The sequence below is a fragment of the Fukomys damarensis genome, unplaced genomic scaffold, assembly GCF_012274545.1.
Source record: "Fukomys damarensis isolate Sample0158 unplaced genomic scaffold, DMR_v1.0_HiC HiC_scaffold_10, whole genome shotgun sequence".
Taxonomy (NCBI): domain Eukaryota; kingdom Metazoa; phylum Chordata; class Mammalia; order Rodentia; family Bathyergidae; genus Fukomys; species Fukomys damarensis.
In genome coordinates this window covers 12,081,575-12,107,116 of record NW_022900922.1, presented here as the reverse complement: position 1 = coordinate 12,107,116, position 25,542 = coordinate 12,081,575, and the positions used below count along the sequence as shown (strand labels likewise).

The 25,542-nt window shown below is 38.8% G+C and overlaps 1 protein-coding gene across 4 annotated transcripts in view; it reads right to left on the bottom strand.

Annotated features, from left to right (window-relative positions):
* The window catches only part of Lyst (lysosomal trafficking regulator), a 196,312-nt gene extending 171,853 nt beyond the window's left edge, over positions 1–24,459 (bottom strand). For 3 of the 4 annotated variants that reach the window (XM_033761845.1, XM_033761846.1, XM_033761847.1), the window contains exon 1: positions 24,285–24,459. The gene's annotated coding sequence lies outside the window, so the exon portion shown is untranslated. Of the gene's footprint in view, positions 1–2,004; positions 2,133–24,284 lie in introns of all 4 variants that reach the window. The other variant, XM_033761844.1, reaches the window with a different exon arrangement.
* Between the last annotated feature and the right edge of the window lie 1,083 nt (positions 24,460–25,542).

Below are 25,542 nucleotides of genomic sequence, written 5' to 3'. Positions count from 1 at the left end.
ATATATATATATATATTACATCTTTCTTTTCTCTTCCTACAGATGCTATTTTAATAGAAGTTCATTTGACCACTTTACCTCTTCCTTTTCTTCACAAATTATTTCCAATTATTCAGTAAAGCTTTGCAAGGGCAAACCAACACATAGGGTGCTACATACTGCTAAGGGGCATTTAGCCCCACTTGAGTGGTCAGGGAATCTGCATTACAGAGATAATCTTTGAGTTAAAGTAACCTTAGCAGAGATTGTACAGGTAAAGGCAAAAAAGGAGGGAAGAAAAGCATTTCACAACAGAATGAGCACACCAAGTCAAGTCACCAAGAAAACTTTAGTAACTTTGGTGTCATGGTTGCAAAATGAAGAACAGGAAAAACAAGGACAGAGGGAGTGGAATGCAAAGACCAGAAGATAGAAGACTTTGGTACGAACCTTGGAGTTTAATCTATTGGCTAGTGATTGCATGAAAATCACCTATGGAGTTTGTCTAGGCCCCACTTTCAGAGACTCCAACCCACTAAAGCTGTAGAGGGCCCTAAGCATCAGCATGTTTGACAAGCTTCATAAGTGATTCTCATGAACAATGGCTGATAGCCACAGATACAAGTAGTAATATAGGTGACAGGAAGCCCATGGATTATTTTAAACATGTGAATAGCACAATCTTGAGCAGATGGATAGTTCTACAGGTAAAATGGAAAACATATTTTAGAGGAAAAAAATGTAGTGGCATGGAAACCAGTTTCCAGGCTGTTGTTAATACGTCAAGCAAAAGATGAGACCATTTTCTAGAGCAACAGCAGAGAGTAAAATTTCAATAAATTTACATTCAGAAGTTAAAATGAGCAACATTTTGGTGGTAATTCGGATTGGGAAGTGAGGGAGATCAGGACAACTCTCTACATGTTAGACTGGTTAACTGGATTCACGGCGCTCTCAACTAGGAAATATGCACAAGAGAAGAGTTAAGACTGCAGAATCTACTATCAGGGCAAAGCTATCCCTAAGCCAAGTGAGCAGAGTCCTCTGTCCATTAGGCCAATACCAACTTCTTTGAAGTAACTACTGAGACTAAACTCACTATGCCATTCACTCCAGTTTCAGTAACACTCAAAATGTATACCTTCTCAATAGTTATGCCACCCTCACCTATGGTTTCCAATGCCAGAAGGAATAAGAAAATGGTGCAAATACAGATTACTCTTCTGAGAAAGTAGCATTAGAAAAACAGGAAAAATAGCAGCTACAGAAAGAGGCCATATGTTGAGGAATTTGTTTTGTTTTGATTTGAGACAGGGTCTCACTATGTAGTTCAGCCTGGCCTTGAACTCATGTAGTCCTTGAACTCATAGCGATTCTCCTGCCTCAGCCTCCCAAGTGCTGGGATTACAGGCATGTGCCACCACACACAACTAAGTTGACAAAGTTTTTTTTGCTTTTTTTTTTTTTATTTTTTTTTTTTTTTTTTTTTTTTGGTGCCAGGCATCGAACTCAGGACTTTGCACTTGCTAGTACAGGCTGCAGACTACATTACTGATCTAGAAATGAGAGCTTGGGTGGGTAGAGATAGGAGAAGCAGGAGTGAGAGAGAACCAAAGGTGAGAAATGGTCCACATGATCTAAAATAGGATACAGGCTGGGCATGGAAGAGAAGAAGCCATTCAAATGTTAACAGACAAGGAGAAACCTTAGATAATCGAGAAAAGGTGGACCTGTATGAGACTGAAAAACAGACAATGTGGGAACGAAGAATGTTAGAATTTTCAGATTTCTGAAACAAGCACTTTCAGATGATGAATACTGCACACATGCCAAGTTGGTGTCTAAAATGAAATAAAAGTTTAGATTATTGCAATATCCATGAGGCTACTTTTTGGGACAACAAATCGTAATAAGCTCTAAAGTGAAAGCTTCTTAGGGACAGGGGCTGCGTCTGTTGTAGTTAATGTTAGTTCCCTGGCATCTAGAATAGTACTGGCCACATAGAAGGCATTCAATTTGACTCACTTACTGCACGGATGACATGGCCTTTCTCTCAGGATTCCCATTATGTCTCCTTGTCTGATTAAGTTCTCACAACAGGTCAAAATTAGGCATTGGGAGTTACCAGATCCTTTGCTTACTTCCTTTACCTTCTGAAAATGAAATAGTCAATGAAGTAAGTCAACAATGGCTCTGCTTTACTGAGTGAAACTTCCTGTAGACACTGAGACTGCTGACTCTGATGTTTTAGCTCTGTTCTAGTTCTGTGAGTCCTAAAATGTACTATCCACCTACAAGATTACAGAATTAAGCTACACGCTCAGTATTGTGGATTTTCATACATTTAACTTCTTGATACATAGAACTATCATACTTGCCCCCCAAAATAAGTCATGACCCACATACACTCTTAAACTTAGGGCTGCTCCTATATAACATCATTTTTAATGCTTGTCCCTTCTGTGTTCTGGTCAGTGCTATCAAGGACATTGGATTCACTATTGCAATGAGCTTAGAAATTGAGCTTAAAGTCTCAAATTCAGTAAGAGGACCAGAATGGCCCCTAGATTACTGAGCTTCCTCCTTAAGTAGCCCATGTCAAGAAAAAGGGGTCCACTGTGCTATAATTCCCCTTTCCACAAACTCTTTAATTCAAACAATATTTACTATTTTAACACATATACATTAATCTTTTTTCAAGCTCTCTTCACTAGTTTCTGAATGTTTCGAACAGCTAATTATGCACACAGCAGCATCAGACAGTACTAAAAATTAAAGACCTAAAGGCAGCAGGTGGCGAATCTAGCCAGACACACAGAGCAGTATGAAGTTTGGCTTCCTCCTCTAGAGGAGCTGCATAGATCCCAGGAGATTATACAACATCAGTAAACACTACTGTGGTTCTATTTAATCGTGCAGCACCAGCCCAATGTTATGGCAGAGTGTGCCATCTGGAGGAAGAAAAGATCATTGCAGCCTTCCTTCAGGATGGTGGGAAAACAGATTTCTACTAATGGAAACATAGTCTTTGCAAATAAGGAAGAGTGAAGGGGTTGAAGGGAGGGCAGGGGTATGAGAAAAAAATAAGAACCAAGACATATCACGTAAAGGTATAAGATTCCAATGATAAATGTACTGTATTGTTTGCTTTAAATGTACCAATTAACTTAACAGGGGGTGGTACTTTCCAAGGCAGCAACAAAAATAAAAGCAAGGGAGTATTTGCATTTTCCATGACATGAATTCAGAAAAAGCTGCAATTGAAGCAGCTTTCTTGAAACTATAGATCAATTTATATGGACTAAACTACATTAAACTCACAATTTCTCTACGTATCTCATATATATTCTCTCTCTCTTTTTTTTTTTTTTTTTTTTTTTTTTTTTTTTTTTTTTTTTTTTTTTTTTTTTTTTGAGACAGGGTCTCAGTATGTAGTTCAGATTGCCCTGGAACTCAGTATGTACCCCAAGCTGGTCTCAAACTCACAGCAATCCTCCTGCCTCAGGTTCCCGACTGCTGGGATTACAGGCAGATGTCACCACACCCAGCTTTCATGTATATTCTTTATATCACATCACTACAATAAAAAAGCTTCAGAGAGAAACAAAATACCACTTATAAAATTTCATAAGGAACAGGAATAAAGGAATGAATATGAATAATTTTAAATCATACATTTCCACAAAAGCAGAAACTTCAGACATCATATTCTGTAATTCCACCATATACAGGGTACAAAAGGTGAGGTTCAGGAACTAGAAAGGTCCCCAAATTCCCATGTCAGTTGTCTTAAGAGTTATATGACATCTTTGGAACTAATTATCTAGAAAAAAAATAAATGAATTTAGAAGATACAGGCTTTCTTCTCTGTCCAGTCTGTTAAAAACTACATATTGGACTTTAACACTAAAATAAAAATTAGACAATTACACTTTAACACTAAATAATATCTCTAAATATTATGCAGAGCTTTTATTGAAATCCACTAGATTTCAATCTCTACACATGGAAACTAAATTTTAAAACCTCTCTTTACAAACTTTTGTTACTATAGCTCAAAGCTAAATGCAGGAACTTGGAGAAAGGAGGGTTACTACAAACCAACCTTGTTCATATCAATAGAATTCTCTCCAAAATATAAGCTAGTTAAAGCATATTAGTCAGATTAAATTATATTTAAGCAAGAGAATGCTCATTAATCTAAGCTGACTGTGTAATTCTTTGGTCAACACTAGATGTGTTAAGCAATCACCACCAATATGATTCCCAACTAAAGACTTAAATAGAAAGCTAACTAGGCCACAGTGCCACACACCTGCATTTAGAAGGCTGAGACAGGAGGATCACTGGGAGTTGGAGGACAGCCTGGGCAACACAGAGTTCAAGGCTAACTTACAAAGCAAGATCCTGTCTCAAAAACAAAACAAAATGGAAAGCTTATTAAAAATACAATATATTTATTAATATGAGCCCCTGTATACTTCATATAAAATGGATTATGTATAATAATTTTCCAAAGTATATTTATTATCCAATTTTATAGTGAAGCAATATTGGACATTGAAAGCAAAATTTGGTAATTACTGAATATGAAAAGTTGAGAAACATTTTAATAGCTTTGCTTTCTAAAGTGCACCTTGAAATTTATTTATTTATTTATTTATTTATTGGGGAGTACTGGGGATCGAACATAGGACTTTGTACTTGTGAGGCAGGTAGCAGAACCACTGAGCTAAATTCCTGACCCACCTTGAAATTTAAAATGCTGATCAGTCAAAACTATAATACCTTAACTAAAGATCTAAATTAGAAAACATGAACAAGAGAACCCATAAAAACCACTTTAGCAATAAAAGGCTTCACACATTTAAATCTTCCATAAAACAAATCACAAGCCCATAATTACTGACAATTTACCATCTCTGGGGACATGTTCATTTTGCACTGACCAATAAACTTCAAAAAAATGATAGCAGCTGTTTAGAGCTCAGGCCCTTCTTGGCAAATACTGAACTTGATTCTCTTGACTGTGAGTCAAACGACATCTGACTGAAAGTTAGGAGGTTATGAGTTCTTATAAAATTGGGATCGAAGCCTCAAGCTCCTCAGATACAGTATAATGCTTCAAGAAGAAAATGCTATTACGTCTTTAAATTATAGGCACTACAGAGTGTAACAACCTATACCTCCACAGGAAAATGAATTCCAGCTTGAACTGCAGCAACATATCCTGCTCCAGTTTCCTGAGGTACCCTACCTATTAGGGAAAGAATTAGCAAAAGAGGAGATTCCTGTACCTCCCCAAGCCACCGTGGCTGTGACCATCTCAGTGGAGCTCCAAAAGTACCGGCAGCAGCACTAAGGCAAAAAGCAGCCCAGGTAAGCTTAATGAGGTAATCTCAGCATCTCTATACCCTTCCCAAGGTTTTCCAATCTCTCAATGCCACATTCGTGCCTAATATATTCTATGCCCTGAAGAAGAGAAATCCTACACACAGGAACATCTCATGTATACATGGCATTGACTGTTAAGGGAAAATCCTTTGCATTCTTTGCATTTGGAACACAATCATTTTTAAGAAGAAACTGCCATACTCATATTTTTAACTAACACTGAGGTAATAAACTGACTGGCAGAAAAGAAAAACTTTCACAGTTTTCATTTAATTATTTCAGAATGAGAATCTACTCTATAATCAATATTCAGAGAATTAGATAACCTATAGATTAATGACCATATTAACTGTTGGGCTTGACCTGGTAGTGAAATGGTTAATGAATATGCTCTGTAATTCCAAGCTACAATTTGACAAGATACAAAGAAAGAAAAACAGGCAGCCGATGCAGGTGCTGTCTCTGCCATACTATCTCAGAGCAGATAGAACACAGAACACAGGATAGGATGTTGCCAGCGTAGAGATAACAACTACAAAGCACAGCATCTTTCCACTGCCAAGTCACCTGAAAATATCGACACATCTGCCTCAGGGCTGGGGATTTGGCTCAGAGGTGCCGCCACCTGCCTCACAAGCGCAAGGGCCTGAGTTTGATCCCCGGTACCAAAAAAAAAAAAACCATATCTGCCTCAATCGCTACATGGACCCCCAACCACAAATACTTGCTCTGACCCCTATAAGGGAAGGAAGGGACAGATGTGCCAGAACTCTCTTCCAATGCCCTATAAAGCTTTCTGCCTTTTCTTTGTTCGAGGCTGCTGGCCTCCTGCTTGCCATCAGTCTACCTCTGCCCAGGTGAATAAAGTCTACCTCTTTGCTTTCACTAGCTCGCTCAGATGGTCTCATCCCTCTGCAGTTTGTTACATTAGCCTCCTTTAGAATTTTACAGAGAAAAACATTAAGGCAGGTGTTTGGTTAAGAAATTTCCCCGTGGTGTGAATAATCTGCAACAATGCATAAGATTCTAATAAGATTACTGATATTTAGAAATGGGAAGAAAGGAGCTAAAGGTGTAGGGAAGGTGGGATGGGTAGGGGAAGAGTAAAAAGGGAAAAGAAAAAAATGTGAGAGAATGAAAAGATGAAAATAAAGTGTTTGCAGATGGGGAGGGGAGGAGGGGGTGAAGGGAGGGCAGAGGTAAAGGGAAAAAATGAGAATCAAGACTTGTCATGTAGAGATACAAGATCCCAACAATGAATGTAACTGTACTGTATCCCTAAAATGTACCAATAAACTCAATTAAAGCTGAAAAAAAAAAAAAAAGAAAGAAATTTCCCAAATCATAGGACTTAGAGGGCAGATCTAGAGATTCCTATCCAGTATTTTTTTTGTTTGTTTTCATTTTTGTTTTGATACCGCATAAAGTTTAGGGGGATTTCTCAAAGCCAAACTCTTTCAGAACGCGACCTGCTAGATCATGTCAGTAATTAGGTCTAGGCACTCCCTCGGCAGTTTGTATACATCGACTACTCCCCCTGACAAATCAACTCTTCCTTCCTCATTCCTGTTTCAGTTATGGCCTCTTCCCAGTGAGAAGCCCGAATAGTGCTTCTTGTGGGGTCTACATAATTCTCCCTCTTGACATCTTGCTGGTTCACACTACTCACCAGCCTTATGAACTTTGGTACTTCCTCTTTCTACAAACCTTAAGAATACTGCTGTTTTCACCCCTTAAGCACAACGAACTTGCTGCCAATTAAATTTCTGACTTCTTGTTTTACGGCTTCATGTTACCTTTTCCCATGTTTCCACATTTTTCATTTAACCAAGAAATAAATGACCTGGAGGGGGGAAATGCTGTGCCTCCTAGAAAGAAGTACTGTATTTACATTTTAATAAGAAGTAACACCTTCAGCTCTAATTAGAATTTTAGTATCACAGGTGTAAAAGTGGCTCTGACTTACATGAAACACGTTAAAAATACAAAACCATTATGATTGTTAAGCAGTGTACAGTATATGGAAATAAATGATTATACTGCTCCTACATTTATTCTGTTATGCACTTGGAAGTCAACACATAAAATGTATTTAATGAAATATTTTCAATTATGTAGAAATGTGTGGGCTGTTAAAGGACATTTTTTTAAAATGTATTAAGACCAGTGTTTTGGGAGAGGATGGAAATCTAAGAAAGCAGTGGCCCAAAAAGAGTAATTGTTTTTTTTTTTCATATTTCAGGGAGCCAACAAACAACACTGCCTGTTTACCTCCCCCTCTCTTCAAGCCCACGAAGTCTCAGTTAACGCTCTCCATTCCCTTGAACTCCCTCGGAACTTGTGGCTGGCCCAGGGAAGAGAGGCCACTCTGGCTCCTGTATGACAAATGTGGCCAAGAAATAAAGATAACACAGGAACAGGATATCAGCTTAACAGAAGTTTAACATTCAGATTCTAAAGGAGGCTAATGTAACAAACTGCAGAGGGATGAGACCATCTGAGCGAGCTAGTGAAAGCAAAGAGGTAGACTTTATTCACCTGGGCAGAGGTGGACTGATGGCAAGCAGGACGCCAGCAGCCTCGAACAAAGAAAAGGCAGAAAGCTTTATAGGGCATTGGAAGAGAGTTCTGGCACGTCTGTCCCTTCCTTCCCTTATAGGGGTCAGAGCAAGTATTTGTGGTTGGGGGTCCATGTAGCGATTGAGGCAGATATACCAAAATGTACCAAACTTAAACCCTTCACAAGTAATTTTCCCTCAAATAAATTAGGCAGCCAATTATCTCAAGAAGTTGTGCTTGAACCCGAGTAACACAAAAAGATGGAAATTCTGAGACACTGGTTTTAGTGAACCTGTACTAAACGAATCATTAAGGCCCATCCAAGTAAATCATCTCATCTTTACATCTTTTGTTTTACCCCACTGTTGGAATGAATATGCTAGAAGTTTTATACAAACTTACCTGTCCTCAAAAGAAATCTGCGGATTTTTGCAGATGATAATGAGATCTTGCTAACACCTGTTATGACTGATTACCACACATCTAAAGCTACTACAAGTAGTTTACTGACATGGCTGGCTTAATGTTCAAAAAAACATATGTACCATTAGTATTTGTTCCACATTTAGGAAACTGAACCACAGTAAAGTTGGCAACTCCTGAAGGTCCAAGAGCTACTATCAGTGCTGGGATTCAGACTCAGGCAATCTCTCAGCAGTTTGTACATATTTATTGCTCTCTCCAACAAACAATTTTTCCTTCCACATTCCTATTTCAGTATACAGCCTCTTCCCAGAGAGAAACTGGAATAGCGCCTCATCTGGGGTACAGACAAATTCTCCCTCTTGAAATCTTGTTGGTTCATACTATTCACCAGAGCTATAATCTTGGGTACTTCCTCTTTCTAAAGCCACAGTTTTTTTTTTAATCTCCACAACTAAGATCATAAGAGTACCTACAGTTGTTGTGAATATTAAAAATAAATGCAAGAGCTCATATAGAATTCATACAGCGACTGACAGATTAGAGAAAGATAAATAATCATTAGCTATTAACATCACCACACTCCTGAAGGTCCATACTGAATCTGGTCCTTTTCCTTTAACCTTATGCTGAAACATTCTTAGGCTCTCATTTCGTCTCTCCTTTGTCTATTTACCAACAACCTGCTAATCTGACATCCTATCTATGGTCTGGTTCCCATCCAGTCCAAATCCTACAACTGCTAAAATTGTCCCTCAGAGTCCTGGAATCACAAATGACACTCCAATTTATAAGGCATAAGATTCCAACTCTGTTTTCACAGTATGCAATACCCTCCACCTTTTAGTCTTTCCAATCTCCCAAAACATCTCCTAACACACTGTACTATATTACTTGAGCTACTTTTTCAACACTTTCATTTTTATGTTGTTTTTGCCATAAAAATTCCCATTAATTCCCAATTAATTACTTTTCTACATGCTTCTATCTTAGCATCTATCACACTGTACTGTTTCTTTCCAAACTAGATTATACACTCCTTAGGTAGGAACCAAGAGCAGTGGCATATGCCACTAGTCACAGCAATCTGGGAGGCAGAGGCAGGAGGATGGCAAGTTCAAGGCTAGCCTGAGCAATTTAGTAAAACTTTGACTCAAAATAAAAAAATAAAAAGGGCTGAAGATATAGCTCAGTGGTAGACTGCTTCCTCAGAAGGTGTGCAGCCCTGGGTTCAATCCCTCATAGCAGAAAAAATATTCATTTAATACTAACTGAATAGACACATTTGTAGAAGTCTTTCTGTATTCAACAGCAAGCTTTGAAGGTACTTAGAAAGGTACTCATGTACACCAAAAACATTATACATTTTTATATTAGAAAGGTTCAGTGATAAATTTTTATTCATACTATGTCAAAGATTATAATTTAGAAAATACAGTTTGAAAGTTCTCAGTTATAAGTATGCTAGCCTTTCATGCCCCCTAGAGAAACACTAAACACTTTAGATATTTAAATCTGAAATGAATAGAATAAAGAAGTATATATACCAACTCTATAATTATCAACAGTTTTTCATATCTATTTTGCATCTAATGAAAGAGTCTACAAAACCAGTTTTAGAAATACTGAATGTAGATATTTACAAGCTTTGAAAATAACTTGCAAGAGCAGACAGCACTAGTTTCTTCATATCTACTGTAATTTGTACAGAATACAATTATCTTACCTTGTGTGTGTGTGTGTGTGTGTGTGTATGCATGGATGTGTGTGTGTTATACTGGGGATTGTGCTCAGAACTACATCCCCAGGCCTTTTTATTTTAAGAAACAGTTCAAGTTGCCCCAATTCAAACTTGAAATCCTCTTGCCTCAGCCTCCCAGAGTGTTGAGCTTACAAGTATGCACCACCATGCTGGCTTTCCTTTAAAAATAAAAAAAAAAAAAAACTGGGGCTGGGGATTTAGCTCAGCGGTTTGGTGGCCTGCCTTGCAAGCACAAGGACCGGAGTTCAATCCCCGGTACCAAAAAACCAAAACAAAACAAAAAAAAAAAAAACTGGGGCTGGGGATTTAGCTCAGCGGTTTGGTGGCCTGCCTTGCAAGCACAAGGACCGGAGTTCAATCCCCGGTACCAAAAAACCAAAACAAAACAAAACAAAAAAAACCTGAATTGATTAAATCAATTATAGAAAAAGTTTATTAGCCCTAAATCTACCTAGTCTGTGTCATCCCTCCTTCAAGACACCAAAATAAGAGTAGAGTAATTTTTCAGAGTGTGCAGGGACACCCGATTGCCAGCTTTTTGCAACATCCATTTCCAGACCCCTGGTGTGATACCTAGAAGTTTACAAATCAGTTACCACCTCAGGTTTCATGAAAAGCAGACTTGTAGACCACTTCATGATGGGATTACATTCCCTACAAAAGAAATTACCCCATGACAGAAACTGAAGGAAGGACAATCATTTATAGGACCCAAATTGCCCTCTCAAGCCAAAGGACTCCTCTAGAGCCAAGACACCAGAACTGAGATAATGTCTGACTGGACTTTGGCACACCTCAGCTGTTCCATAAGAGCTGGCCTTTTCCCTTTTGAGAAGGCTAGTCTGAACCTCCTCATTACAGTGTGTCCCCTCCTGCTGCTGCAGCTATAGTCCTTTTCCTGTTCTGTCTGACTTTCTAACTGTGCTTAATAAAGATCCCCTAAGTCTCACATGGACCCATCCTGATTCTTCTGTGACAAAAACCAAGAAGCTATTTAGTGAGCTGAGTTAAGGTCCCTATCTCCTCTTTTGGAGACCTCCTCAGACTCAATCCAGTGAGAAGATTACTTTGTTAAAATGCATTAAAATGTCCAAAAGGCTGATAGTATTGAGGTAGAAGAAATAAAGATAGGTAGGAACAAGAAAACTGTAATTTTAAAATTGTACTTTTAAGAAAACTGCAGCTTCAGGATATAATCAAAATCATACAATAAATATTACAACCCTTTTTCACCCTTCCAGACAACTCATTCAAAATTTCTAAGACTGAAAAAATATAGAATACACCTGTAAGTTGGGCCCTTGCCTGTCACCTGTAAATCGGGCCTGCACTTTTTCCCCAATGCTACAGATTTACAAATTCCCCAGATTCCCAAGAGCACAAAAATACCCTCAACCACAGACCATAACGCACCTCACCGTTTCAGAACCTGCACTCTTTCTGTGTATCACTTTGATTCCGCTTAATAAATCTGCCTACGTGTCTCAATGATGTGAACTGAAATGTTTTTCTGTGATGAAAGTCAGTGAACTTATTTGGGGTGGGGTGTGTCATGGGATAAGTTGAGGTCCCCACCTCCCCTTTGTAGGGACTGATTCAGAACCTATCTGGTAAAATAAGACTGGGCTAAAACTCGCATTTACAGGTTTCTGTTTTGCCTCAAACTCTCCTTAGGATCTCAAGCAAGATGTCTAACCCTTCTGACCCCCATTAATTTTTATAGACACATTTTAAAACAAAACCTAGATGATTTCTAAATGTATCTTGGCGTTGTTTTATGAGAGTATAAGGAAAGTGTGGGCATCAGGATCTATTTAAAATTACAGTTACATATTTCAAATACCTCCTTATGGTGTGCATAACCAATTTTGTCAAAATACCTTACTGATATTCTATCTTTTTTAAAATACAGAGAAAATAAATTTATTTCAGGAGTGGAGAATGAATGACTTGAAAAATATTCTCCAAAATGTTTAAATAATGTTAACATAGAAAAAACTTCAAGAGGGGTGGGGATTTAGCTCAATGGTTCCATGGCCTGCCTCGCAAGCACAAGATCCTAAGTTTGATCCCAGGTACCAAAAAAAAGAAAGAAAGAAAAAACTTCAAGAATAATTGTCAGTATGTATCAGTGTCCTAGAAAGCACTGGTAAGAGAAAATTTAGAAAACAGCAAAAACTTTTAATCTTTAACAAACCTTAAGTTATAATGCAGTAAAGTTCAACAGTCTAGAAAAGTAAATATAAAAAGTAGGATAAGAGTGAACTGATGGATAAAGCAGCAGTCTTAAAAGTCACACCAGGAAAAAAAATCTTTTGCCACTGGCCAGGAAATATGAATTTTACACTTCAGTGCTCACTTTGGCAGCACATATACTAAGTTTGGAATTTTACACTTCAATTAATCAATGACCAAAACCAATAACAATTAATGTATTTTATGAATTGATAAGTATGTTTTGTTGCCCATTGAAACAGATCACATTATTACGATGTAAGAGGAAATCATTTTCACTGTCCTCACCCTCATTCAAACTCATCATAGCAATTATAATGTTCAAATAATACTTCTGCAAGTATGACTATTACTTTTACATGTAAGGAATGAAGACAAGTAAATTACATAACTACTAAGAACTATAGCAAATCTCATTTTGATGAGATAATTTTTAAAAGAAAAAGAAAAATCACTATTATTCTTTAAAAGCTCATCAGTACTTAAATATGCAGATGTAAATATGCAAAAATTACTAAACACTGAATTTAACAAAGAATCAAATGCTATAACAAAAATTTAAATATACTTAACCAGAAAATATTTACAATGTACAAAGACACAGTTAAATTTAAAAAAGAAATATGTACAAGGATAAATCCCTAGAAAATAGAAAATTCATCAGAACAATCTTACAGGTAGGACAAGACTAGACCATTCCCCAAAATAGTGCAGAAAAAATAGAACCCTAAAGTTAGTCTATACTCTAGATGTAAAATCTCCAGTATTCCATCCAAACTATGAATTCTAAACATTTCTTACCCATTCCAGTTTTTGCTCATACATTTTAGTTCTTACGAAGTCTGTCTGTCTTGGTTTAAAATGCATCTCCTGACTTTCATCCTTTTGATGACAACAAAATTACTGAGGAGACATTACTAGTTTTATTTCCAGGTCTCTCTTAGTTTTTAACTTGTCATATCCACCGGCTTCTTCGACTGCCTACATTTTTTTTAAAAAGGAAAGAACTGAAAAATAAATTTAAAAAAAAGAAAGAAAGGAAGAAAAGGAGGGACAGAAATGTACTCCAATGTCCTCTTCAATTTCTTTCGTTAGAGTTCTGTAATTTTCAATGTAAAGGTTTTTCACATCCTTGGTTAGGTTGTTCCTAGGTATTTAATTTTTTTGTGTGAAGCCACTGTGAATGGCAATGTTTTCCTGGCTTCTGTCTCAAAGGATTCATTATTGGTGGGTAGAAACACTGTTGATTTTATACTCTGCTGTTTTGCTAAGTTTCATATGAGATTTAAGTCTTCTGGTAGAGTTCTATGGGTCTTCTATGGAAAGAATCACAAACAGATCAATTAGACAAAAAAAAAAACAAAAAAGAAATATGAGTCAAACCACACCTTCAAACAAATGAATATAACAGATACCAACAGAGGATTTCACCCAACAACAAAAGAATTCACATTCTACACAGAGGCACATAGAACTTTCTCCAAAACAGATCACATACTATTAAAGCATATTAAAGCATGCTTTAATAAATACAAAAAAAATCTAATTATCCCATGCATATTATCATAGTAGAATGAAACTAGAAATCAATGGAAAAGAAAACAAAACTTATGCAAACACATAGAAATCAAACAATACATTCTTGAATAATCAATGGGTCACAGAAGAAACCAAATATTTCCTAGAATCAAACAATAATGCTAGCATAGCATACCAGAACCTATGGAACACAATGGAAGCAGTCTTAGGAGGAAAGTATAGCTGTAAATACCCACATTAGAAAAACTGAATGAGCCCAAATAAATAACCAAAGATGCATTTCAAGGTCCTATAAAAACAAGAACAATCCAAATCCAAAGCTAGTACAGAAAGAAAACTATAAAGGCAGCAATTAATAAAATTCAGACTAAAAATACAAAGAATCAATGAATTGAAGAACTGGTTCCTTGAAAGAATAAATAAAATGGATAAACCCTTAGACAATCGTAACAAAAAGAGAAAAAGTACATATTAATGCAAGTAGGAATTCAAGGGTGAAATCACAATGAACACTGTTAAATTCTGAAATTAGTAATTACTTTGAAAACCTGTACACCAATACATTGGAGAATCCATAAGAAATGGACAGATTCCTAGAGACATATGAATTACCAAAACTGAGACAAGAAGAATCTAATAACAAGCAATGAAATTGAGACAGTAATAAAAAAAAACCTACCAACTAAGAAACTCCCAGGACCCAGTGGATTCACCACTGAATTCTACACAAACTTCAGGGAAGATGTAATGCCAATACTCCTCAAACTCTTCAATGAAACTGAAAGTAAAGGACCGCTGAACTCATTCCTGGAAGCCACCATTCCCTTGATTCCAAAACCAAAGATTCAATTAAAGAAAACTACAGGCCAGTCTCTTTAATGAATATAGACGTAAAAATCCTCAACAAGATAATGGCAAACAAGGCTGGGGATTTAGCTCAGTGATGCCACTGCCTGCAAGGACCTGAGTTCGATTCCTGGTACAAAAAACAAACAAACAAACAAACAAACAAAAACAAGATAATGGCAAAGAGAATGTGATAAATCATTAAAAAGATCATATGAGGTAACCAAAGAGACTTCATCCCAGAGATGCAAAAACGGTTCAGGATATGCAAATCAATAAATGTAATACATAACATAAAAAAAAAGAGAAAAAACACACAGTCATTTCAATTGAAACAGAAAAAGCTTTTGACAAAATCCATCACCATCCAGGATAAAAACTCTGAAGAAAAGGTATAGAAGGACCTTATCTCCAGCCAATAAAAAACATTTACGACTGGGGATTTAACTCAGAGGTTCTGCTGCCTGCCTCACAAGTGCAAGGACCCAAGTTTGATCCCTGGTACCAAATAAATAAGTAAAAACTATTTATTTATGTATTTATTTTATTTTTGGTGCCAGGGATCACACTCAGGACCTTGTGCTTGTGAGGCAGGTGGTAGAATGACTGAGCTAAATCCCCGACCCATGAACCATTTATGACTAACTGCCAACATTACACCAAATGGGATAAAACTGAAAGCTTTTTCTTTAAAATCAAGAATAAGACAAGGATGTCCACCTCATCTCTCCTGTTCAATATAATACTCGAAACTTTAGCTAGAGCAATCAGCCAAAAGAAAGAAAAGTATATTCTTAAGAAAGGAAGTCACACTACCCTTATTTGTTGACTACCTAATCCTTCATGTAGAAGACCCAAAAAAAAGCTTCACCAAAGACTCCTAGAACTAATAAACAAATTCAGCAAGATAGCAGGATATAAAATCAACACACAAACATTAATAGCATTCCTGTACACCAATAGTAAACTCACTGAAAAAGAAATTAGGAAAATAGGGGTTGGGGATTTAGCTCAGTGGTTCCACCACCTGCCTCCCAAATACAAGGTCCAGAGTTCGATCCCTGGTACAAAAAAAAAAAGAAATTAGGAAAATAACACCGTCTACAAGACTAAATGCCTTTCAAAAGATGAAATGGATATAGAAAGTGTGACATATACATATACACAAAGGAATGTTATTCAGCCACAAAGAATGAAATCATGTCATTTGCAAGAAAAGGAATGGGGGCCCAGGGATTTAGTTCTGTAGTGTCATTGCCTGACTTGCAAGAACAAGGTCCCAAGTTCGATCCCTGGTACCAGAAAAAAGAAAATGGATGGAACTTGAGAGCATCAAGTTAAATGAAGTAAGCCAGACTCAGAAAGTTAAATGTTACATTCTTTCTCTTATATGAGAAACTTAAAATATAAATGAATTAATTAATAAAATAAAGGAGCAAGGGCCAGGGATTTAGATCAGTGGTGCCAGCGCTTGCCTCGCAAGTGCAAATTCCTGAGTTTGATCCCTGGTACCAAAAAATAAATAAATAAAATAAAATAAAGGAGCAATAAAAGGAAACTAGAAGACACACTCTTTGAGATAGGGAAGGGAAGGACTGGGGATTTAGCTCAGTGGTTCTGCTGCCTGCCTCACAAACGCAAGGACCCTAGTTCAATCCCAAGTACCAAAAAAAAAAAAAAAAAAGAGAGAGCTAGGGAAGGAAATCAGGGAGGGGGAAGGAAAGGCAGCAGGGGCATGAGGTTGAAAATGAGCACGTTATATGCAGGTACAAATTTCCCAAAATAAACATCTCTATTCTTCAATATAAACATGCACAAATAATGATTTTACTTGTGTGTGTGTGTGTGTGTGTGTGTGTGTGTGTGTGTGTGTTTGTTTTTGTTTTTTGGTACTGGGGATTGAACTCTAGACCTTGCACTTGCAAGGCAGCTGGCAGAACCACTGCGCTAAATCCCCGGCAATAATGATTTTTAAAAACATGTACAGTGGACCCTTGAGTTACGACTAGCCTGACATACAAGCAAATTGGATAACAACTAGAATTTTAATTTTAACTTTATGAACAAATCTTGTTACGACCTGAATGCTTTCCACTTGTGCTTCCAAGGGGTCTCACATACAGATTTAACCCTTAAAGAGTTCTAGAAGGAACATTACAACATCCTTTCCTGTGTGGGGCGAAATCCTGGGTCAATGTCTCTCTAAGGACACTGAGATCTACCTGTATACAGGAGAGAGATTTTGAAGGCTGGGTAGAGGAGCCTGAGCTCTCAATTGACCACCCTGAGTTACAACCAGCCCTCAGGAACAAACATGAGTTCATAAGTCAAGGATCCACTGTACCCAGAACGTCTCAGGGCAATATTGTGGGATTACAGAAAATATCTCAGGCAGATACACTCTAGGCCACTCTAGATTGCTAATTCATTCATTCATTCTCAACATCTACAACCCCTTTTCCAATGTTGCTCCTCTGGTTATCTACCACTGGTGTGACCAAACATCTCTATCTGCCCAAGACAGTCCTGGTTTATGCCTGCTCTTCCAGAGTAACTATTAATGATATACTTTTCATCAAATTAGCAACTGTTTGGCCAAAAAAAATTACAAGACTGTCCTTCCTCCCCACTCCTCCTTTCACACACAGCTACGGAAGCCCTCCTTGCTCCCTGGATTCTATATTCCCTACATTTTGGAACCCTAGCTCTATTGCTAAGAAGCTTCCCTATATCCCCACCTCCACAAAGAAGATCACCTCACCTTCTCTTCTTAATAAATCACTATATCACTCAGCCTCCAGGTAAGGAAGGCAAGTCAGTATTTTCTGGTTTTCCAAGATGACTTGTGCGTCATTAGTACTCAGTTTTAAGGTTATAGTGTAGCAATATTTACAGCAGTCATCTACTGATCTTTGAGTCCTTCATTTACTATAAACTTTGTTATATGACTGCCTTCCTCCCACATAAGAGTTGATACTGTGGGGGTTTCATTATATATAAGAACAATTAATCCTAACACATTAGACTTAAAGTACTTTGCCTTCCTCTTCTTTACTAGTTTGCAAAAGGCCAGCATTGAATTAGTAGTAAGGGCTAGAAGGACTCTAGAACTAGAAAGACACAGGTACTTTCCAATTCTGTGTTTTGGAGAAAGTTACTTAACCTCATTGGGCCTCAGCTTCCTTAACTGTAATATGCTGATATTAACATGTGCCTTATAGGATTATAAACCCACAGAAAGCATTTAATGCTGTGACTAGTACACAGTCAATAGCAGATTTTGTAATTAGCATCATTAACATGGGCTATCCATTATTATAAGTTATATTTTAGCCCTTTATCACTTGACCCCACTCCAATTCTAGACTCTTAACTTAGGATTTTCATAACACACAGTTTATTTTTCCATCTCTAGTAGTCTATTTTTGCCTTTAATCATGCCCCTTACTCACTGCGATTCTTTCCCTTCTTCATTTTCCATATCTATCAACCCCAATGGACTTGATTTTTCTTCCTTAATCAAGTAGGACACCCATGGTTCAGCCCTTCAGTTAGCCATCTCATTACCACTCTCAATTCCTTGGCTTCACACCACCCTTAAATTCACCGTCACACCTTTTCTTCTCACCCCGACCCATGTTCAGTCTATTTGCTTTCGACAGTATCACATACAGGTGGCTTATGGAGAAAACTGCTTAACCACTCTGACTTATGTCTGTACATTTGTGATTTCAAGTTTTGGAAGGGTATTCATCACTATTCAGTAACTAGGTCACTTGTTCCTGGTTAAGTGCCCTTTCCAATCAGAATGATAATTTTTTGTTTCTCCCAAGCATATTCAAAACCACATCCTCCCTCTCAATCTCAGCAGATAACTTTGCTTCACAGAGAAGAGACTGCATCCTGGACACACTCCCTATTTTCTTTGTAAAATGGGAAGATTCATTACTGTTCTTCTTCAGAGTAACCCTTTCACCCGTGCTCCAGGTCCCAACCTTTCCAATTTCTCTGGGATTATGTATGATCTATTACTTCCTTTCTCTTGTGACTTTAATTTTCTTCTTCAGTGGTCCCTTTCCCTCAATACATGAACGCAGCCCCTGACTTTTCTTCCCGTGAGGACGAAAAAAAACCCTTTCACCAATCTCCTTGTTCAACCTTCCCCCCACTGTCCTCCCTTCATTTCCAAAATATCTAAAAAACAAAGATGTTTTTATTTGGCTCAGGCTTTTTTTTTTTTTTTTTTAACAATCCTATCTACTTTGGTTCCAACAAAAGAAATAAAACAGCTAATTCCATCAAACTGAGGAAAAATCAATGAATTTCACATCTCCAAATCTACTACTCTTTCACCAGTATTTTGAAAATTAAGAACAATTACCAACATTGCTCATCACTCAATTATACAATCTAAAATCAAAGCCTGCTTTGATTTCTCCTTCTCCTTTACCTACATCTAAGCAAGCCCTTTCAAAATCTGCCACATGTACACCTTCATGCTTCTTAAGGCTGCTATTGTTGCAGTGTCCTTGTCTTACACTAATTCATAGGGCTTTTTTAAGGGTCAAATGAAGCAACATATTATTCTGTAAACTGTGTAGTGCACTAAAGAGATTATGATACAGAGATTATTCTATCTTTGGTAAAGTGAGGGTATGGTCCCCTTAAGATGACTTAATCAATGGCTTTCTACTCACAAATTATGAAGCATTTGGCAATCTGGTCTATTATTTTTCTAGGCCGTACAGTATCTCAGTTTTACCTACCCTTCACTAATTTTTCTGTAAAATATGCAGTTCTTCAAGTTTCTAGAAAAAAATCTCTTTTAGACAAAATTTTAATTCACGGAAAAATCCAGTGGAAAGTAGAGCTCCCAATACCTCCTCCACAAGCCTCTTCAGATATGGACATCGAACACTAGAGATACATTTGTCACAATCATTCCTATATTAACAGGTCATTCCAATCCCAAATTTATAGTTTACACGAGGCTCATTTTTTCTGTGTACATGCCACAAGTTCTGACAAATGCATAGAGACATGAATTCAATTGTATTTTTCACAATAATCTCACTGCCCTAAAATCCTTTGTGCTTCTCTCTACTCATTCATCCCTCTCCCTTCAACCCCCAATAAACACTTGACTTGACTTTTTTTCCCATTAAGTTTATTAGTACATTTAAAGAAAACAATACAGTTACATTTATCATTGGGATTTTGTAACTTTACATGATATATCTTGGTTCTTGTTTTAAACACTGAATTTTTTACTGTCTTCAGAGTTTTGCCTTTTCCAGAATGTATTTAAGATTCCTTCATATATTTTCGTGGTAGAGCTACTTTTAAATAACACTTATTCTAAGATATAATTGACATATAACAATATGCTCATATTTAAAGTGGATAACTGTATAAGTTTAAACATATGTTTATACCCAAGAAATGCCCAACTGTTTATACCCAAGAAATGCCCAACGTTGTAATCACTCCCTGAACTTTCCTGGTATACTACTATAATCCCTCCTTGTCCTTTCTCCCCATACCCAGGCCACCACTAATATGCTTTCTGCCACTACAGATTAGTATTCATTTTCTAGAATTTACAGATGGAACAATATAATATGTACTACTTTTTTCTTTTTTTTTTTATAAAGTATAATTATTTTGAGATTTATCTGTCTTGTTGCATAATCTATATAGTGCACCCTTTTTAATTGGTGAGTAGTAATCCACTATATGAACATCTCTACCTTTTCAAGATTAGTGGTAGCAGTTTTAAACATTTTTATGTGTAGAGCTCTACCCTACTATTCAGCTATTTCCACTTATTTAAAATAGCTAAAAGCTCTCATTTCCTCATCTATTTTGGATTTCAGTTACAAAGAATCACATTTGGATGGAACAATAACTAGCTTCTAAGGGCCATGGATTTACCTCAGTGGCACCGCACCTGTCTGAGTTTGATCCCCGGTACAGAAAAAACAAACAACTAGCTTCTTCAGAATGTGTTTGATTCCTTTCTTGATTAATTAAAATGACTGATTTTAAGCATTATTCTTTTGCATTATATGGTAAGATTTTTCTTCTGTTTTATTTTTCCAGCAGTTAAGACTTGATAAGCACTCAAAATTTCCAAATGTATCAGAGCTCTTTCAGTTAGTATAAACAAGGCCAGGGGAGTTAAGAGGTACAAAAACAAACATTGGTGAGAAGCAGCAGTGAAAGCAAGTAATATCAGAGAGGATATAGCATCAACTTCAAGATCAGTTTATACAGGGCTGGGGATTTAGCTCAGTGGTTCCGCCACCTGCCTTGCAAGCATAAGGACCCAAGTTTGAACCCCGGTACCAAAAAAGATAAAAAAAGATCAGTTTATACCAAACACACACACACACACACACACACACACACACACACACACACACACACACACACACACATATATGTGGTTTTTTTGTACCGGGGATCAAACTCAGGTCCTTGCACTTACGAAGCAGGCAGTGGAACCACTGAGCTAAATCCCCGGCCCCTACAAAAATATATTGATTCACATATAATTGTACATTATTTGATATTTTATTATATAATCCACTTTCCACTTATCCAGCCTTCCACTTAGGGTTGCCTTCAAATCTGCAGGATTTATGACAAATGTATTATATCTAGTTAAACTGAGCTCAATATCTTGTTTGTTTGTTTTGGGGGTTTTTTGTTTGTTTTTTGTACCAGGGATCAAACTCGGGTCCTTGCATTGGCGAGGCAGGCATCAGAACCACTGAGCTAAATCCCCAGCCCTATATTTTTTTTAATCCTATAAATAAAGATGGCATCTTCTACATCCACAAAAAAGGTCAGCATATGATCACTTATTAACCTCTCACATTTTTATATATTTTTAGGATATATGTTGAAGATCCATTTAAAATTATTTATTTTTTGGCTTTTTTGTTGTTGTTGTTGTTGTTTTGAGACAGGGTCTCACTATGTAGTTGAGACTGACCTGGAACTCACTATGTAGCCCAGGCTGGTCTCGAACTCACAGCAATCCTCCTGCCTCAGCCTCCCGCATGCTGGGATTACAGGCGTGCGCCACAATGCCCAGCTAAGACAAAAAAATTTAATGGTTTTTCTATAAAATGGAATACAACTCAGCCATAAAGAAGGAGAAATTAGACTTATTCATAGGAAAATGGATACATATTGAGGATATACGCCTAAGTGAAATAAATAAGTCACACATGTGTAAATACCGAATAGTTTCTCTGGTGTGAATAAACTGCAATAGTACATAAGATCCTAATGAGATAACTGACATTGTGAAATGGGAAGAAAAGGGCTAAAGGTGTAGGGAAAGTGGGAAGGGTAGGGGAAAGGTAATAAGAGAAAAAAATATGAGAAAGTGAAAAAATGGAAATAAAGTGTTTGTAAATGGGGAGGGGAGGAGGGGGTGAAGGGAGGGCAGGGACAAGGGGAAAAAATGAGAACCAAGACCTGTCATGTAGGTACAAGATCCCAATAATGAGTGTAACTGTACTGTATACATAAAATGTACCAATAAACTCAATAAAAGAAAAAAAGTTTAATGTCCTTTAAATGTCTACCCTCAATTCATGCAGAAATCAACAAGACTACCACATCCACTCTGATAAGCTACATGGTCTCTGGCCTGCATTGCAGCCAAGTCACAGGACTAGAATCGCTGTATCTGCTCCTGCCCTACCCTTCCCTTAAAACAAAGTCTCTTCTCCATCAAAACACCAGTGATCCTTTTAAAAAATGATTCTGCTTATTTCCTTTATTACTCAAAAGTGATGACTCTTCTTCTACAAAGACTTACAGTAGGGCCTTACACGATTCAGTTTCCTACCCCTCTAACCTATCTAGAGTTTTTCCTTCAACTATTACTCTGCTCACTCCACCACAGCCAAATTATCTTCTCTGCAGTCCTCAACATGCCCAGTGCGCTCCTGCCTGAGGGCTTCTGCAAGTGTCTTTACTTCTGTTGCACACACACGCACACCCCGCTGAGAGGGGCATAGATTACCCCTCACTTCCTCCCAGACTTGGTTCAAATATCATTTTCTCCAGGAGGCCTTTCCTGACTACCTCTAATTAAAACTGCAACTGACTGCCAGTCCCTGTCTTTCTACTTCCCTGCTTTTTCTCAACAGTCTTTAACACCATCTAACAGCCCACATTTTGTGCTTATTATGTGAAGTCCCCCACTAGAATATAAGCTCCATGAAGAAGGGGCATTTTTCTATTTAGAGCAGCGTCCGCCAGCACTCTCGGAGGCTAAGGCAGGAGGTCTGTGAAGGCCCTGGGTCAAACCCCAGTATCAAAAAAAAAAGTCTGGGTACTCAATATGTTATTTACTAAATGCCTATATGATATATAAAATGTTATAGTTTAAAAAGTATTTTCATGTAAATTACAGTAACTCATTTATTCTTTGTATCCTCTCTTCAAATTCTCCCATCTTTAAAAAACATTCTCCCATCTTTACAGTACCAACATGGATAACAGCAAAAGCAAGTTGCTAGCTACGGAGTATTTACAAGGTTCTTTTAAACAGATACCCGATATTAATTAACTTCATCTATAAAAGGAAAGCCTAGAGTCATTATCTTTACTTAGCATAAGGTTTCTGGGTGCAGAACTTTAAAGTAATAGAGGAGAAGAGCCAACTATCAAGAAGAAAAGCTCAATTCAGTTTGTTTCATAAATCAGTTAAGCCGTAGAGAAAATGCAAGCTGAATTCGATCTTCAAGGAAACACTGACTTGAATTCAATACGAGCGTATTCAACACAAGATTCAACTCCCTTCAAATTTTCTTTCTTTTGAAAACAACCCCTAACAACTACCCGGTGCTGTCACTGGGTGTAAGCGGTTCTTCAAGTCTCCCAAGCTCATCCCCTCCACCAGGAGTCACCGCTGGCCTCCACACTGTGGCATCGGGAACCAGTCGGGTCATGTGGCCAGCAGGGGTGAACGGGCCACCTACCTAATTCTTGGGACCCCAGAATGTCTCCAGGGACCCCCGGGGAGAGGGACTGTCGTCTAGGGGCACAGGGTCCCGCCCGAACACAGGTTGTCACAGGCAGGGGAGGCGCGGACCGAGATGCCCGGGGCACGACAGGTGGGCTAGCACCGCCGCCAGGGAGAGAAAGCTTCAGCGGGGTGGCGGCGTGGACCCCGTCACCTCCCTCTGTCGCCGGCCCGGGCGGGCCTGGGGACGGGGTAAAACACACAACAGGGGCAGGGGCCGGGCGCCGCAGCATCCGGAGAAATAAAGTTAGGGTCTGGGACAGCGCGGTCGTCGCCGCAGTCCACGGAGCCCGCTGAGCTCCCGGCCCGGCTTGGCTCTGTCACAGGCGGCATTGCCGCCTGGACGGTCCTGGAGCCAAGCCGCGTCAGCTCGCGGGCCGAATCCCCCAGTGTCCTGGTCTCCGCGGCAGCAACCTCCTCCGCCTTCCTCCCAGGCCGTAACGGGCTCCCGATCCCCAGCCCTCTGCAGTGTTATCGGCGCCCAGCTGCCGCCTTTACCTGCTCTGTAGCCGCCGCGCGCTCTCACAGAAGAATCCCGTGTTGCTGCCGCCGCTGCCGCCGCTCACTCCCAACCCCCGCCCCCTCAGGTAACCCAGGAAACCGAGAACACCACCCCTTCCTCCCCCTTCGCTGACCCAGGCCCTCCCTTCTGCGCGTGCGCCCCAGGTCTCGCCTTGAGCGTTTTGAGCCCCGCCCCTCTGAGAGGACTGCGCCGCGGTCGCCGACGTGACGTACGGTGCTGCGGAACCAATAGAAAGGATGGCTCGTCCAGGCGACCCGGCCCCGCCCCTCTTCGGACTCGGCTGGTGCCTTCCTCTAAACCCAGGGAGCCAACAAGCTGGAGCATCGTTGGCACATGCGCAGTGTCCGCTTCCTCCTGCCGGGTGGTGGTCTGGAGGATGAGGGCAGATGAGATACGAGAAGGCAAACACGTTACTCTCCTTTGGGGCCTGGGAATCCCGTGCGGTCAGGGTTACCTTGGGCTTTTTTCAAAAACTGTAAAGAGGCTTGTGGAACCGCAGCATTAGTTCAGTGTGGAGACGTATTTGCTACCTCAGCCCTGTACGAGCACATTTGTGTACAGTGGACCCTGTAACAGACAAACTTAGGCTTTGGAACCTTCTCCCTGGCCAACCTGTGTTCCCTTTCTTGTAAAGTCCAGTTTTTGCAAGTAAGTCAGTATAGCAAGACCCCCACACACACTCTCCGCCTTTTGTATCTGTGATCACCATCGCCTGTCTTCGAAGGCGTCCCAGTAGATTGGCTCAGCCAGAATTTGCCCAACTTGATATCCCTCTTACCTTCTGCTCCTTAGCTATGGATCCCCACTGACCCTAGTGTATTCAGAATGGAGCCCAGTTCTGTACTGGAATCTCTCTTAATGAATGGTCTTCACCAAACATGCCTTAAAGTATACCAGTCTTTTCAGAGCATGGGAACCACAAGTTAAATATCAGTATATTTCAGCTGCATCACAGACTGAGGGCCCAGCGTGGGCCAGACTGCTCCAGTAAGCTGTTTTGTGACGGTCCTTGCAGAGTGTCAAAGGAACTGAGTAAGACCCTGGACTATAAAGATACTGTGTGCACTGTTAAGTATTTTTCAAATCCTACCAAACAATATAATCTATAAGCAAATAGTCTATACATTGGTAGGAATTGCTATGTAATCAACAATCAAGAAGTAAAAATAGTTCAGCATATTAAGTCCAAAGGCTACATACCAAATGCAAATTCCTCATCTCGCATCTGAACCA